At 41.6% G+C, this 15,977-nt stretch overlaps 1 protein-coding gene across 21 annotated transcripts in view; it reads right to left on the bottom strand.

Annotated features, from left to right (window-relative positions):
* Positions 1-15,977, bottom strand: part of Pphln1 (periphilin 1) — a 131,834-nt gene that overhangs the window by 49,449 nt on the left and 66,408 nt on the right. For 2 of the 21 annotated variants that reach the window (XM_076556659.1, XM_006974317.4), the window contains exon 1: positions 4,438-4,562. The exons of the other annotated variants lie outside the window; for them this stretch is intronic. The gene's annotated coding sequence lies outside the window, so the exon portion shown is untranslated. Of the gene's footprint in view, positions 1-4,437; positions 4,563-15,977 lie in introns of those variants that run through there. 21 annotated transcript variants of the gene reach the window in all.

Below are 15,977 nucleotides of genomic sequence, written 5' to 3'. Positions count from 1 at the left end.
TCTTGCTCTTAGCCCAGGCTACTCTGTACAGCAGTCTCCGACTTCAGCCTGGCAATACAGGTACAGGCATTACAGGTGCGCACCGCCATGCCTGCCAAGGCACTGTACCTTATACAGACAAGTGCTGACACAAAGCAAGGGCATCAATTTTTATTTTCCCTTCCTTTCCCAGTGCTAGAGATCAGACCCAGAGCTTTTTCTGAAAATAATTCTCAACTGATTATCAATCCCCACTACACAAGCAAGCTGTTTGTCTTCAAGTTCAAATCACACTAGCTAATCAAGTCCCTAAATCACTGCCCTACGAAACAATTAAGTTCTCCTAGGAAAAAGTCAAAAGCATTTAAAATTCATCTAGAGTAAATGAACTCATATAAAGCACCAGTACTGAAATAAAGCACTCAAAAATCCTAGTATAATGAAGTCAGGTTCACACCAACATCTCTAGTCAGCCAGTTGATGCGTGTGTGCTCAGCAGGTCTTAAGAACTATATCGGAGACCCAGTAGAGAACCAAATCTCCACTTGGTGCTATTGGGTCCCTGCTATCACTGATCTGAGGACAGGAAGAAAAGCTGACATTAAAGAAAGCGTATTCCAAGGAGAACAAAGACTTTCTACTGAAATTAAAGGCTCTTTATTGATTGCTTAGTGGGAAGAGAAGAACCAGGATCCTAAACGGGAGAAAGTACCACCTACCTCTTCCCTTGAACAGCTGAACTGCTGAGCTAGAGTTTCCAAATCCCAACGCCAGAGGGCAGTCAAAGCAAAGCACAGCTCAAACGAGCAGCCTGTGTAGTGAGATAGCTTCTCAGCCCCTTCACATCAACCCCCTGCCCACCAACCTCAGCAAAGACATCACAACCAACACTACCCTAACCACCTGGCTGGCAAGCCCACACTTATGTGGGTATGAATATGCACATTACGTGATAAGTGCTGTGGGGAACTGCCTGAGTTTAGCATGAGTTTAGCACTTACTTAGGATCTGTGACAAGGGATTAATGAAATGTCCAAGGGGGCTGGTTTAATTTAAAGTGGTATATGTGAACCAGTAAGGTTTTTTAGGAGGAGGGCAGGGGCAGGGGCACTTGGCTTATACATCTTGATCACAGTCATTCATCCAGGGAAGTCAGGGCAGGAACTCAAGGCAAGAACCTGGAAGCCGGAACAGAAGCAGAGACCATAAAGAATGTTGCTTACTGGTTTGACCTCATGGATTGCTGGGCCTGTTTTCTTTTCCCCCCTTTTTTTTTAAAGCTTTCATCTTTACTTTTTATATTGAAAATAGATTATTCATACAGTATATTCTGATTCCCAGATCCTCGCCACTTCCTCATCCACCCAAACCCACACACACCCTTTCCCCCTCCCTCTCCCTCTCTCTCTCATTAGAATACAGACAGAATGCTGATTCATACCATAAAGATACATGCTCAGCTATGTTCATAGCAGCACTATTTGTAATAGCCAGAACCTGGAAACAACCTAGATGCCCATCAACGGAAGAATGGATGGAAAAAATGTGGTACATATACACAATGGAGTACTACTCAGCAGAGAAAAACAATGAAAGCATGAAATTTGCAGGCAAATGGATGGAACTAGAAAAAATCATCCTGAGTGAGGTAACCCAAACCCAGAAAGACAGTCATGGTATGTACTCACTCATAAGTGGATTCTAGATATAAAATAAAGAACAATCAGACCACAGCCCATAGAACCATAGAGGCTATATATATATAGTATGGAGGTCCCTAGGATGACTGTGGCTTATAATAAATTTCGGTTCTACTCAATTATTGAAAAAAAAATAGCCAAATGAATGGAAACACATGAACTATGAACCAAAGGCTGAGGGGCCCCCAGCTGGATCAGGCCCTCTGAATAGGTGAGACAGTTGATTGGCTTGATCAGTTTGGGAGGCAACTAGGCAGTGGGACCAAGTCCTGTGCTCATTGCATGAGTTGGCTGTTTGAAACCTGGAGCTTATGCAGGGACACTTGGCTCAGTCTGGGAGGAAGGGACTGGACCTGCCTGGACTGAGTCTACCAGGTTGATTGCAGTCCTCGGGGGAGGATTTGCCCTGGAGGAGGTGGGAATGGGGGGAAGGCTGGGGGTAAGTGGGAGGGGGTGGGAGGGGGGAGAATAGGGGAACCCGTGGCTGATATGTAGAACTGAATGGTATTGTAAAATAAAATAAAATAAAAAAAGAGGAAAAAAAAAGAATACAGACAACTAAAAAGGTAGTAAAATAAAATAAAAACAAAACAAACAAACCAGAATAGGATAAAACAAACAGGACTTTAAAAAAGAGAACTCACAACACATATAGACGCTGAGACGCACACAGAAAAAGCCCCCCCCCCCCAAAAAAAAAAAACAAGCCGGGTAGTGGTGGCGCACGCCTTTAATCCCAGCACTCGGGAGGCAGAGGCAGGTGGATCCCTGTGAGTTCGAGGCCAGCCTGGGCTACCAAGTGAGTTCCAGGAAAGGCGCAAAGCTACACAGAGAAAGCCTGTCTTAAAAAACCAAAACAAACAAACAAAAAAAAATAGGAAACCATATATAAGCAAAAGGTCTGTAAGATTAAATAAACAAATAAACCCTCCAAAAACCCACTGAAATCATTTTGTGTTGGCCATCTTCTGCTGGGAATGGGGCCTGCCCCTAAGTGTGGTTTGTTGATACTCCTTGGAGAATGGTAATTTTTCATTTGCAATAGCTTAAGAGTTAGGGATGGGGACTTATGTCTCCTTTCCTCTTGGCACTGGGACCCCACCTGGCTTAGACCTGTGCATACTGCCACAGTCCCTGTGACTTCATTTGTGCATCGGTCCTGCTGCATCTAAAGGCCTTGGTTCCTTGGTTTCTTCCACCTTACTGGCTCATAAAAACTGTCTCTTCTTCCATATAGCTCCCTGGGTCCTGAGGGAAATGATTTGATGAAGACATCCCATTTAGGACTGAGTGTTCCAAGGTCTCACTAGTAAGTTAAAAAACAAAACAAAAAAAAAAAAAAAAAAACAAGTGATTGTGGGGCTCTGCGTTGGCAGGGTGCTTGCATGAAGTCCTGGAGTAAGCCCACAGCACACATGTATAGGTGGAGGCAGGAGGATCAGGATGGCGAGGCAGCTCATGGGTAAAGGCTCTTGCAATCAAGCCTGACACTCCCGGTTCAATCCCCAAGAGCAACATGGTAGAGAGAATCAGCTCTCACAACTCGTCCTCAGACCCCCACGTGCACACTGTGGCAGGAGCACACCCATAGTTACACAAAAAATGAATAAATTTGTATTTTTAAAAAACATTCATCATCATCCTCAGCTACTTAGTGAGTTTGAGCCCAGCCTGGGCTACATGTGACCCTATATACAAAAAAGAACAATAATAAACCCCAACACTAATCTAGATATTGTAGCAGAAATTAGAGTTGGATCAACACTGTGTGGTAGGAGTTAAAGGAGTCGAATACATAGCAACCATATCTATAGAAATACACGAAGCTAGTCAAGGCTATACAGTGGATCCTATCTGTGGAATAAAATATAAAGAAGTAAATGGATGAGGGAAATGAATTCTAGCAAATTTTAACCTAACCTAGTATGCCTGTCTAATCGACACGTAATCAGTACTTGAAAATCCACTGAGGTATTTTACATTTCATCTTAAATCTTGAAAACCCAGGGTTATATATTTTCCAGTTAAGTAAAGTGACTTCTATTTGAGCGGGTCAGATCTCAAGTGCTCAATAGTGTGGCCAAAGATTTCCATCCTGGAAGCCCAGATTCCGGAGCAAAGAGAGCAGGCCAGCTTCACAACATACAGAGAAGAAAAGTTATCAGAAGAGAAACTAAAAAGCCAAGACAGAAAGCATAAGAGACTTAAGACTTCTTAGGAAATACTGCAGATGCTGGAAGAAACCCACATTTAGGAACTAAAGGTCATGTGACTTGTTAGTCTACTAAAACATTGGGGAAAACCTGTACTCAAAAGTGTCAACCCAACATTTTTCTTTTAAAAAAAAAAAAAAAAAAAAAAAAAAGGTTACAACAGAGAAACTTGTACCGAAGGGACCAGGGCTAATCTTATTTCGGTGGTAGGTGCCTACACGCTGTGGTAGGTGAGCAAAAAAGCCATCTTACAGAATAGGAACTGAAAATCCAACACACAAGAATCTGACTGAAAATCGGGGACCAAACGTTCAATAGAAAAGATAAAGCGAGGAGAATAAACAAAACAGAAGAACCATGAAGGAAAATGTAAGGAAAGGGGAAACTCTGGAATTTCAAACAGAAAGTATTAGGTAACTCCCATCAGAAGGCCACATCCCAGCAAAGTGACTCCAGGGGCAGCCAAAAGAAAGGCTGCCAAGAGAAAGCGTGGAGCAGAGGAAGACCGCAGCTGGACATCCCCAGAACCCTGTAAGATCGATCACCTGTAAGAGCAGCGGAAACACAAGGCTAAGGAGGCTCCTTCCCTGACCACAGCAGAACCTCTAAGCTGGCCGAGAACTCTGCATTCTAGATTCCAAACTTCAACAAAGCTTCCCTGGAGACTCCTACTCACAAAACTCTTTGAGAAGGACAGAAACAGGGAACCTTACTAACGTGTAAGAGCAGAACTATCCACAAGCTAGAAAACAAAGTCAAAGCTCAGGACACAAGCCTAACAATGCCCAGAGAACAGTCTGGGGTCTGACCATGCCTACTGGCAGCTATAGCTGAAACATGTAAAAAAGAACTGTTATGGCAGGTAGTCAAAGTGGGCAGAAAAGAATGTGAGCTAGAAACTCGAACCATCAAGGAAAAAGGGTAAAGTCCTACATCAGCAGTGAGGATGGGGTCATCTAAATGGGCAAGCTCAGAGGACTACAGTGGCTCAGAGCAGGTAACAAGAACAAGTGTTTATACACTGTCAGAATGGTTCACAAATCCAGGAATTAGGAAGCATATGAGCTGAAAAAAAAAAAAAACTCCTCACTGGAGTTAGGAACCAGGTGTAGAAAATGGCTAAGAATGAGAGAAGTTGTAGCTGTTGTATTTTGAGTGTTGTGAGTATGAAGGCAGATAAGATAGCCCAGCACGATGAGTGCTTACTGTTCTTGTGCAGGACTGTGTTCCGTTCCAAGTCAGACAGCTCACTGCCTGTACCTCCAGCCCCAGGAGGATCAAAGCCTCTGGTCTTCACAGGCACCTGTACTCACATATACATACCCTACCCACAAAAAAACATAATTAAAAAACAAAACCATTTCTAAAAGGTTTTTTGCTTTTCTTGTTTCTTTGTTTTTAAGTGAGATGTGTATGTTGTGCTTCAAGTCTGTATACTGAGAACAGATCAAGGCGAAGGAAATAAATAAGACTAGCCTGGTGAGGGCCTGTGTCTCCTAGCAAGAGTACACCACTGCAGAGCTTGAGAAAGGCAATTGAAAAGATCCAGTTTAATGTCAGTCATCACTGAGCACTCGGTGGAGTCATCAGATGTTAGTGGGAGAACAGAGTGAAGAAGTAAGGGGCCCTGGAGTTTCAAGGCAGTCTGTCTTCCATATACATCTTAGAGCAGCATCACCCAGCAAAGGAAAGAAAAGCTTAGACACCAAGATCGTCTGCATTAGCCTGCTAAATACTGAAAGACCTTTCTCAAAGGGACTAGGAACCAGTGTATTTAAGGATCTAAAGGGCTTTTTAAAAAATATATAAATAAGCTGAGTGTAGCAGTACACGCCTTTAATTCTATCCTAGCACTCAAAAGGCAGAAGCAGGTAGATCTCTGAGTTTGAGGCTAGCCTGGTCTACATAGTTCTAAGAGAGCCAGAGCTACATAGTGAGATCCTGTCTTGAAACAAACCCCCCCCCACACACACACCCCACAACCAAAATGTTTATAATGAAGTCTCAAGATACACACATTTTTTTAATGAATTGTTGCCTTTTTCTATCACAAAGTGCACTGCTTCATCAAGAGGACAGCATCTAGCTGCATCACAAACATTTTGCTGCTCCAAGGTGGAGAAAGCAAAGGGGAGAATGCAGGCTGGAGAATGAAGTACGGGAAGAAGAGCCCACAAGAATTCTCTCAGGCATACCACAATTAATTTAACTTGGATGCTGTTTTAGAGGCTGATTTCTTTATTTCAGAGCACTGGGTATTGAACCCAGGGATCCCTACAGGCTAGCAAGAGATCAACCACTGAGCACATCACCAGTCCCTCCGAAGCAGATTTCTAAAGCTCAGATTCTTCCCTAAATCCCAAAGTAATTGCAGCTGTTCAAGCTGTAGGTCAAATCAAATAGGCCATGACAGAGACCACCTTCCAGTCTGACATTTATGCACATACACACCACAGCATATGCATGGAGGTCAGAGGGCTGTTGAAGGAGTCAGTACTCTCCTGACACTATGCGGGTGCTGTGGGATGGTCTGTATGGCAAATGTGTTGCTCTGATTGGTCAATAAATAAAACACTGACTGGCCAGTAGCTAGGCAGGAAGTATAGGTGGGACTAACAGAGAGGAGAAAAGAAAGAACAGGAAGGCAGAGGGAGTCACTGCCAGTCCCGCCAGGAAAAGCAGCATGTGAAGATGCCAGTAAGCCACAAGCCACATGGCAAGGTATAGATTTATGGAAATGGATTAATTTAAGCTATAAGAACAGTTAGCAAGAAGCCTGCCACGGCCATACAGTTTGTAAGCAATGTAAGTTTCTGTGTTTACTTGGTTGGGTCTGAGCGGCTGTGGGACTGGCGGGTGACAAAGATTTGTCCTGACTGTGGGCAAGGCAGGAAAACTCTAGCTACAAGCAGGCTTCAGGGATGGGCTATATATATAGCCCATCCCTGACATATATATATATATATATATCATCAAGCTTGGCAGCAGATGTCTTTACCCACTGGGGCATTTTACTGGTCAGAGACACACTTTACTACATGAATTAAGTTTATTAGCTAGAGGGAAATTTCAATGAAGGAGGAGAAAGGGATATCGGGAAGGAAGGAGGAAATGGATCTTACTTATTATTTCAGCCCTCCCCTCATTGAATACTATATAAATACTCCACACAAAACACTGACTGCTTTTCTAGTCAATGGCAACTTCAACAAGGAATTAAGGCTTCAAGAATCAATTTGGGAAAGGAGTTTGGTGACAGCCGGACAGTTTTTTTTAAGAGTAAATGAACTGCAAACCCCAAATATCTTCTGTTTTTCATGTGGAACTGGAGAAGCAAGGACAATGTGACATAAGCCAAGGGAGTTTCCATCTGACCTATTATTCTGTGCTTTTGGGGCTGGCTTAAGAGGTCTTTCCTGTGTTATACAATCTGACTCCTAACAGCTCTAAGAGACCTTCCGTGGGCGGGGCAGCTCACTCCTTTAATCCCAGGATTTGGGAAGCAAAGGCAGGCCTATCTCTGAGTTTGAGGCCAACTGCTCTACAGACCAAGTCCAGGACAACCACCCTGTTACACACAGAAACTTTGTCTCAAAGAGACACATTAAGATATGCCTAAACAACTGCAACAACAACAAAAAAAGCAAAATCCTTTTTACGAAGGTAATAACTGACTCTCCCAGAATCCTAACCATGATTCTCTTCATTAGGAAATGTTAGTGAAACAGAACAAAAGATGGAGGCACTGGTAGAAAACTGGGCATGGTAGAACACAGCTATAACCCTCACTTTGGAACTGAAAGAATTGGAATTCTATGCTAACCCTGGGCTATACAAAGGGGATGGGAGGTGGGGAAGTTTGAATGGAGAGGGGAGGAGTGGAGGGAGAAGGAATGAGAGAAGAGGAAGAAAAAGAAAAATACACGTAGTAGCAGAACTCTAATTCAATTGTACTAGAGCTAAACTGGTCTTGTGACTACATACCTATCTGCAAAGAAGGGGTAGGGAATACGGTCTTTGTGCCTAAGAAGTTGGAGAATAGTTAACTGGTGGTGTGAATGAGACTGGGCCAAATAGGTTCATATATTTCAATGATTTGTGTCTTCTAGTAGGTGGTTGTTTTTGTCATGTCCTTAAGTACCTGCCCCTTGGGCGTGTCCATCAGGGACCCTTAAGATCTGGGATGCATGTACGTGAGCTCTCTCTTCTCTTTGCTACCTTGTGGTCTTGGATGCTGGGGTGGATCAAGGCACAGCTCTCCTGAGAACCATGTTGGATCCTGCCCCACCCCTCTAGGATTCCTCAACCAACTCCTTTATTCTGGTTGTGAGCTAACCTCCAAATAAATTCCTTTGACCATCGAATAGACTCCATGGATTTATCCCATTTTCTGGTGCCCAACGTGGGGCAAACTCCAAATGCCTGGGTGGCCTCTGCCCTTGACCTCCGTGGCTGCTGTGGCACACTTTCCATGCTTCCCTGTCTCTTTCAAAATTCTCACACCTCTGAAGAGACAACAAGGGTCAGGGCAGGGTTCTGTTTTTGTCTTTACAGGATAACAGAAATACCCATCTTCCAGAAATCATGAGGCTTTGGATACCCAGACATCTACAGCAGAAAGAACGAACCTATTGGTACCAATATATACAGGGTAATATCTCACTGCCTAATATCAGCATCTCTTTAATTCTAGAAAAGTTGTGGTCCCGATTCAATTATAAATCAAATTGGCTTTGGAGTTGGAATGTGGCTCTCTCATTCTGTAAACACAAGCATATTGCTAAAATAAACATTGGGAAATTCTGTCTCATATTGAAAGACCTAACTGGTGTGAGACAGAAGAAAACCAATAATCTAAGGACCACTGTCATCTAGATCCATTTCTTTCCATGCTTGTCCTTGCTTTTGAAAAAATTCTCTATCCAGAAAAAATCCAAAACTTTCCATCTTGATATCAAAAATGTTCAAGTTGAAAAATAAGTCTTTCCTGAAGCTGGAGAGATGGCTCAGAGGTTAACAGCACTGGCTGTTCTTCTAGAGGCCCTGAGTTCAATTCCCAGCAACCACATGGTGGCTCACAACCATCTGTAATAAGATCTGGCTCCCTCTTCTGGCCTGCAGGCATACATGCAAACAGAACACTGTATACATAATAAGTAAATAAACCTTAAAAAAAAAATGAGTCTTTACAATAACAATCTCTGAAGTCTCCAGAAGAAAGATGTGGCCCCACAACAATGACTCTATCCAGTCCAGAAAGATACCATGGTATTCATGAACATTTCTTTTCTTTCTTTTTTCTTTTTTTTTTGGGGGGGGGGGTTTTTGAGACCGGTTTTCTCTGTGTAGTTTTGCGCCTTTCGTGGAACTCGCTTTGGAGACCAGGCTGGCCTCGAACTCACAGAGATCCGCCTGCCTCTGCCTCCCGAGTGCTGGGATTAAAGGCGTGCGCCACCACCGCCCGGCTAACATTTCTTAATGATAAACCTTGGACTGAAAACTCTCAAGGGCAGTTCCAAGATGAGATGGTCCATCATACTACACGTCTAGCCAGAATCTCAGACAACCTTACCCATTACTCTGAGACTGGCTGCAGAATCTACAGTTAGTCCAATTGAGACCTATCTGAGCTTTCTTACAGAACCCCACAGAGATACCGTCAACCCCTAAAACAAAGGAAACAATTCTAAGAAAATGAGGCCCTTTCTCCCAAAGGTTTCATGTTTCTTAGGGTTGTGGATGATGGTTATAGGGTTGGTGGTAGAAGAAAATATTAGACTCAGCATTATCCTAAAGAAAAAGGGGAATGGATAGGTATAGATTAGTATATATACTAGTAACCTAATTTAGTAAAATATCAGTCTTAGATAATTTGCACTGTTATGGATTCTTGTATATTGATACAAATAAAGAACTGTATTTGTTGTAATGTACATATTTTTCTACTCTTATTTGAAATGTTTGTATACTGATACAAATGTAAAATTATATTTGCCATACTGTATGTATGTTCTACCTCTGTTTAGGGTATTTTACATATTGATACATATTTAGGATTGTCATATTGCACTATACATTTCTACCTGTTTAAGATATTTTGTGCACTGTCATAATTTTGAGGTCATTGTCCTTTTACTGTATATTTTCTTACAGACTGTTTACCTTGTTTATATGAAGCCTTAGTCATAAGGTTATTTAGGTAGGTAAGACTTACAAATTTATAGTCACAATTTGCTTGTGATCTCTATAGTTGTTAGTAAGTTGTCGAGATTTAAGAGATGCAAAGGTCAGAGGGACAGGTAATCTTAAAATACTTCATTGACCTAGAGAATATGGCATTTAAATAACTTAGAATTCTGTTGATGGGAGATATGATTGCTCCTGGCAACATCGATTTGGTCTTGAGAAAATGTTGGACTTCTAGGACATTTCCGTTTGGAAGTTTGTCATCTTGGCACAAAATGGCCTACTAGGCAAAAAACTGCCCTGGCCTCGAATGATGACAGTACGAATGCTGTCTTTTCTGGATGAGCAGGACACAAGGAAAAGCAACTACTGAACCTTGCCAAGATGGGGATAAGATGGTCTTTCAAAATTCTTGCTTCTGAAAATGGTCTGTCAAATATTATAGGCCTGTAGCAAATTTGGACGCACCAACGATGCTGACAAAGTTTAGGTGACTGTCCAGGCTGTCAGCTGTCTCTTATCTACTCTCGCAAAATTCCCGAAAGTTGCTTGCATCCATCTCTCATTTTCTCGGGTATTATTATATTCCTTCTCAGGTCTTTGATGAGATTGAAGACTAACAGTTACAGTTACAATCTTCTCATATCTTAGCTAGAACATATTAAGTTTTAGATTCAAATTCTTCAGGATAGGACACCTTTTGGAATGATCTCTGTAACATGCCATTTACCTATGCTCTAGACTTCTCTGGATGTTAGTATGTATCTCTTGTTTGATGTTATAGTCGGTTATAGTTCCATTTGTTTATGTCATTACCCTTTATTTCTTCTTTATATTTATTCCTATTGTATATAGTTTTGTGTTAGGTTAGAACTTTCTTCCTTAGACAAAAGGGGGAGATGTAGTGGGTGATTGTTTGTTCCATGCCCTGATGCACTACCCCTAGTGAGGAAGCATGTAGATGCTAGATATCTGCCCCTTGGGCATGGCCACCAGGGATCCTTAATACCTGAGATGCATAAATGCACTCTCTCTTCTCTTCACTAAGAACAGCATTGGACCATGTCCCACCCCTCCAAGATTCTGTGACCAACTCGTTTATTCTGGTTGTGAGTTAACCCCCAAATAAATTCCTTTGACCATCAAATAGACTCCATGGATTTATCCCATTAGTGTCTTGTTGGTGGACTGTTAAAAGAGATTTGTCACTGAAGGTGGTCTTGGGAGGTTTCAGAAGCCCACAACAGCCTAGTCTTTCTCTGCCTCTGTGGTGGTTAGAAGGAAAATGGCCCCCATTGGCTCATAGGGAGTGGCACTATTAGGAGGTGTGCCCTTGTTGGAGTAAATGTCGCTTTGTACAGTCATTAGGGGCCAGGCTTTGGGGATCTCAAATGCTGTTCTTCTGGAGGACCAGAGTTCAATTTCTAGCAATTCCTAGTTCAGTGGCTCACAGTGCCTATAACTCTAGCTCTAGAGGATCAGAGATGCCTTCTTCTGGTCAACACACACACATACGCTGAAAATTAAAAAGAAAAAGGAAAAAAAGGAAAGTTCAAAAAACCCATATTAATCACTTCCCAAACCTTCCTCACAGCCCCTAAAGATGCTAACAGAATGCTAGTTTATAGTGCTACTGCAGAGCCTGTGATCAAATCTCAAAATCCATGTGTATAACTGTAGGTTTTGTACATCACAATCTTTAACTTCCCCTTTCCTTCATAATACTTCAGCCATACACGTTGTTAACTTTGGCATCTTGAACTTTGGCATCATTTTCCAGAGATGCCCTTCAGAAGAATTCTTATTCTATTTTTTTTTTTTTTGGTTTTTTCGAGACAGGGTTTCTCTGTGTAGCTTTGCGCCTTTCCTGGAACTCACTTGGTAGCCCAGGCTGGCCTCGAACTCACAAAGATCCGCCTGCCTCTGCCTCCCGAGTGCTGGGATTAAAGGCGTGCGCCACCAACGCCCGGCTTTATCTTATATAGAATTCTTATTCTATTTATTTTGTATTGTTCAAGATAAAGTCTCACTCTGGCTTGAACTCACTACAATGCTCTGGTTTGAGCTGAGATTTCAGATATTCACCACCACATCTGGCTTTCTATTATCACATTCTAAATATGGTATCATATTCTGGTGGTTTTCTTGCTCTACCACATCACCACCCTCAACTGCTGGGTACCTGCTGCTACCCCTATATTTTTAGCAATCCATGATCCTCAACCCAGTCTCACTTGGTACCCTTCCAACCTTGACATTATATAAATATCAACATTTCATCCTTGAAATTCTGAGGCGCTATTCTTCAACCCAAACCCCGAATTAATACCACAAATCTTCCTAGAAGAGTTGGACTGCTGTATTCTGGAGATCCCACTGGCCTGAGTCAGTCAACCACAGTGCCTGTCTCAATTCCTAGTAGCCCTTCAATCCCAGTCAGTAACATTTTTACTTGTCTTTGGGAGCTCAAACTATCATTGGCCTTAATTATTCTCCCCCAAATCCTCTAATCCACCACCAAACCCTTGACCGTCCATGAGTCATCTCACCTTCCCACAAACAATGAAAAAGAGAGCAGCTATAAGGAACAAATGACCTCTACCTGGTTTACCTTCCTGCACACTCTTCTCTCTCCTTACTTTATAGGATCTCTCCCCATCTAAAGTTGGCCCCTCCACCCAGTACTCTTCATCTCGCTTCTCTGGTGATCATGGTCAATTATCCTTTTACTAACTCGGATCTTCAGCCTGACTCTTTCCCTTCAACCTATGAAAGATGCACAAGTCACTGATGACCTAAGGAAAAAGCAACCCAAAGGAGCCAGGGTTTCTCCAGCTAATTAGTTCTCCAACTCCTTTTAAAGTATGTTTAAGAGCTTACCCACCTATGTTGAATCTACTTCTATACCGTTCACCTTCATGCAAACAAACTCAACGGCTATGTTAATCTTCACACTTCAGTTCTCATTTGTAGATGTCAGTGACTCCAATTCTATTTTAGATGTTCCATTACTTCCAGAGTTCTGATCTCACTCCCTTCCTCGTGTCTAACTGCATCTTTTCCTTACACAATCTTAACTTTGAATACTAGTCTTTGCTTGAAACCATTCCTGTTATGTATACACAGTAAACACCCATCAAAAAGATATTTCCCTGTTCCTTCTTATGCTCATCAACCACATCTAGATGATCTTTTACTTGCAAAACATATATCAGATATAATTCTTTTTCTCAATCCCCATTTCTGCTTCTCTATTAGACTCAAAGACTTTGCTTCAGCAGCAATCAATAGGAGCAATATCAGGAACTAGACTCCATTCTAAATGTATGCCACAAGTGCATCAGACTTGGTTCAGAAATGGGGAACTCTGAATATGCAGAATCTAATGTTCTTACATGTAGTAGTAAACAAGTCTAATCTATGAACTGTTGTTTTATGCTCTTTGGTGTGCCTGCCACCCAGCTCCCAAATAAATCACACGCAGAGGTTTGTTCTTAATTATAAATGCCTGGCCTTAGCTTGGCTTGTTTCTTGTCAGCTTTTCTTAACCTAAATTAGCCCATCTACCTTTTGTCTCTGGGCTTTTACCTTTTTTTACTTCTGTATATCTTTCTTTTTTACTCTGTTACTGGGTGTATAGCTGGGTGGCTGGCCCCTTGTGTCCTTCTCTTTCTCTCGTTCCTTCTCCTCTCCTCCCAGATTTGTCCTTCTAGTTCTTCTCCCTGCCTGCCAACCCCACCTATCCTTTATCCTGCTTCGCTATTGGACATTCAGCTCATTAAACCATCAGGTGTTTTAGACAGGCACAGTAACACAGCTTCACAGAGTTAAACAAATGCAACATAAGCAAATGTAACATATCTTTGTATCATTAAATAAATGTTCCAGAGTGTAAACAAATGTAACACACCTTAAAATATTCCACAATAATGAACAAAGAGAAAGAATAGTCACTGCAAACATTTTTCTAAGAACCACCTGAATAATAAGCAGTCAATCTCCTGAATACTTTGGTAAGGCCTGTAAGACCTAAAGACTCACAGAGAGCCTCTCTTGACAACTCAAAGTCAGGAGCCTCACTGACAGAAAAGCATGTACAAACATATAAAAGAAATCATAATGCCACAAAATTATGGTCCTCAATATAAATAAATACTGTATAAAACAAATGCAGTTATAAAATTCCAGGCACCTTTGTATATATGCACGCCTAGCACATGTCTATTCCTCCTACTTCTGGAGGCCAGAAAGCCCAAGATCAAGTTACCAGCAGATCTCATGTATGGCAAAGTCCTTCTTGGTTTGTAGTTGATCATTTCCTTGTTGTATCCTCATATGATGGAGAACAGAGAATTAAGTTCTCACTGTTCTTAATACAGGTCCCAACCCCAATTACAAGGACTGCACCTCCATGCAAAAAACACCTCCCCAAAAGCCTGACCCAACACTATCATGTTGGGGATTTGAATTTCAACACCTTTGTGTTGCAGTGTAGTTTGTAGAGTGCTCATTTAGCATATATTAAGTTATGAATTCCAACCCCAGCACAACATAAACTAGGTGTATGGTTGTACATACCTGTAATCCCAGCATTCAAGAAGTAGAGGCAGAAGATCAGTATTTCAAAGTCATCCTCCATTATATAGCAAGCTGAAGATCATGCTGAACTACATGAGATCCTAACTCAAAAAAAACAAAAAAACCAACCAAAACTAAACTAACATAAACTTCAAAACATGAATTTGGAGAAATGGAAACAGGTCTATATATAACAATAGCTCCGATAAAGCATTCAGGCAAGAAAAACTCAGGTCAGAAAGATCATGTGAAAGGTGGATGAAGAATGGTAGTTGCATAGCTTTAAAGCATTGCCCTTAACGGCCTCTTACTAATTACCTAGGGGAAAAGTAGCTCACAATAGAAATGTCTGCAACTCAAAGAACACATCACTTTAGGAATTGTCCCAGCAAAATGTATAACCAAGGTCTAATAATCATGAAGAAACATCAGACTTTATTGAGAACATGCCACTCAAATAATTTGGGGCTGGGAATGAAGCTCAGTGGCAGCATGCTTGCTTAGCACATGTGAGGATCTAGGCTCAGCACCCCAGTACTGCAAATAATACTTTTAAAAGTATCTGCTCATTGTTCATCTTGCCAAAAACAAGAGCCCTAAGGAAAGACTAAGTTGCCCCAACTAAGAGAGTTTACCTGAAAGGTAATTTGTGAGCCCACCTCAATATTTCTGTAGCATATTAGGGCACTGTTGGAGACATTAATAAGACCTCCAGTGGATGGATACTAAAGTCCTTTGAATTGTTTTAACAACTTGTCTATAAATTTAAAACTTCAATTTCTTTCCACAATTAAACAATCACTATGTACTCCACTGGATAGGAGAAAACTTACCACTGACATGGCTTTCTTACACACTTAGAATACTACCAACATACTTAACTAGTTTCACTCCTTGATTTGTGTATTATTCAGTCAACTCTGTTCTAAAGCATATGCTGCTTTCTATTCTTACAGTCTTTTATGTAGGAAGTCTTCCACATACCCCCCTGATACAAAGAACAGACAACAGCCAGCCAGATAGGCGGCAGGCAGTAAAAGACATAAACCATTACTGTAAACACCCAGAGACCATGAGAATACAGGAAGATGTGGAGGGTCAAGTAGTCTGTCTCTACGTCAGTCTGCTTTCTTTTTCTGCACAATTATGCATAGTTAATAACTGTTTAGAGCACATGATTTGTTTTCTATGCATTATAAAATGTAGGCTATATGAATGCGGCACCTTTCTATTCAGAGGATAAGAAGAGTATCTGGCATAAAATAAAGACAGACATATAAGAAATGTAGATAGCCATGAACTATGAACCAGATCAGGCCCT

Source organism: Peromyscus maniculatus, chromosome 20 (assembly GCF_049852395.1).
Source record: "Peromyscus maniculatus bairdii isolate BWxNUB_F1_BW_parent chromosome 20, HU_Pman_BW_mat_3.1, whole genome shotgun sequence".
Lineage (NCBI taxonomy): Eukaryota > Metazoa > Chordata > Mammalia > Rodentia > Cricetidae > Peromyscus > Peromyscus maniculatus.
Note: the sequence above shows the minus strand (reverse complement) of the source record. Positions and strands in the feature narration are given on the sequence as shown.